The sequence below is a fragment of the Penaeus monodon genome, chromosome 25 (assembly GCF_015228065.2).
Source record: "Penaeus monodon isolate SGIC_2016 chromosome 25, NSTDA_Pmon_1, whole genome shotgun sequence".
Lineage (NCBI taxonomy): Eukaryota > Metazoa > Arthropoda > Malacostraca > Decapoda > Penaeidae > Penaeus > Penaeus monodon.
In genome coordinates this window covers 36,897,724-36,899,701 of record NC_051410.1, presented here as the reverse complement: position 1 = coordinate 36,899,701, position 1,978 = coordinate 36,897,724, and the positions used below count along the sequence as shown (strand labels likewise).

General features: G+C 37.2%; 1 protein-coding gene across 1 annotated transcript in view; it reads right to left on the bottom strand.

Moving 5' to 3' along the window:
- The window catches only part of LOC119589210 (zinc finger SWIM domain-containing protein 4-like), a gene marked incomplete at its 5' end in the record, with an annotated part of 30,678 nt that overhangs the window by 843 nt on the left and 27,857 nt on the right, over positions 1–1,978 (bottom strand). Inside the window, 1 exon segment of the mRNA XM_037937810.1 lies at positions 1–1,978.

Below are 1,978 nucleotides of genomic sequence, written 5' to 3'. Positions count from 1 at the left end.
GGAAAATAACCTACCTAATGCTAAAAGTGACCTCCACAAGTCACCCTAATATTTACAAGTTTCTACATATATTACACAGTTCTCAAGCATTGACATGCATTTTACAGTATTCACATGCGAGTCACTTTTATCTTACAGTTTCATTTTTAAGCAATTGATTCAAAGGGACACTGAAGTGCTTCAGACACAAGGACTTCGGGAGTGATATGCCTCTAGCTAAGATTGTCATGAGTCAGACTATGATCATGTAAATAATGATCACTCCAGCATTTTCCATCATCACTCCTATATATATATATATAACAATGATCACTCGTATAGTTCTTCCTTGTGCTACCGTGAGGTTATATGCAAGTATGGATCTATGGCTTATGATTTTCTGTCGGAACCTAGGGATTTAGGCAGAGGCGGCATGATGAAATAAATACGATATATATATATGAGGTTGAACCTATCTAAAATACTGAGTGGTTTTTACCCATTCATTTTTTCTCATTTTTTGTCTTTGAGTTCACAAATATTCCATGGGTAGGTGTGATATCATTAAAATGCAAAACAGTGACATGACATAGTAACTTGAGCCTTTGGCTTTGATTATATATACTTTTTTTGTTTTTTTCTTGACCAATGCAGCTCGTTATTAAATACATAATATGTCACACATTTCTTCCGCTTCATGTATTGCTTGCCCATTCTTTATACAACTCGATAAACACGGCGGCAAAAGTCTTCAGTAATTAGCACTTATATGCTCCACTGGAAAAAAAATATCCATGGCTGCCATATGCTAGTTGGAAGTACACATATATATACACATAACATCGAGTTTCGGGCTCATGAAGCTTTTGCAGAGTTGGGCATTAGATTTATGATATTATTAATATTTACAGGGACACTGTTAGATCACACAGAAGACTTACAGCCTAGCAGTGTACATGTACAATACGTAGCCATTTTGGAAGTTTTGGGGAGGCATTGGTATCGACCAGCACATTGTAGTTTGTACATAAATAACTTAAATACCATTAGTAACACTAAGCAACAAAATGAAATTCCTATGAAAGAAGGGAAACAAGCTTGAACACTAGTCACATTAAATATAACACTAATGAAACTATTAGCCTATCAAATGTCTCAAAAAACAGTTTAAATCCTTTGACTAAACAAATAAACATAGCCTACTTAAGTGATGGCCCCAGAACCATTTCTGTGTCAGACAAGATCCTGTATCAGTAAAGCTCCGGACTTTTTCATGAAGACGTAGAGGGGGAATGATAAAGACATACTGCTACAGAAACGGCCACGGCCATCACTTAAAGATCAAACACACTAACTGAGACCTAAAAACAATCATGCCATAGGGCACTGTGGCGCCTTACACACTACACACATCTATGTACAACTTGGAAATCTACAGCCTAGAAAGAGACTTTTTTTTGTCCTTGGACATGAGATCATACATAACACACTGGACCTTTTGAAGATATGGCAAGACAGCAAACAAAAACAACCATCTACATAGGCCACGGCTGTGTTTGCTACATAAGAATATGGAGGTAGATCACTAAAGTGCATTATCGTCGGAAAGTAACTTTGACGAGAGAGGCAGCACTACAGTAGCACACAGTATTTCCGACTACATGTCTCCATCAATAGCCACTCCTGCTATACATTGGTGAGTATAACTTGTGAAGAGATAAGTAATTATGACCCTCAGGCAGAGGTGATCCACCACTGAAAGCTCGCTGGCCATCATATATACAGAACAGAGAGCTTTTCTGTAGCCACACCCAAGAGCCAAAAACATTTAACCACATCACAATTTAAATTATTAGCATGCGGGGAAAGGTTTTTCTAGTATTTCCAACACATCAATAGTTGCTTCCTTTTTTCCTAAAACAAGCTTTTCACTAACACTTGCACTGAAGACAAGTGTACTTAGAATATTCTTGATATCCAATTCCAGTTGTTAAGACAT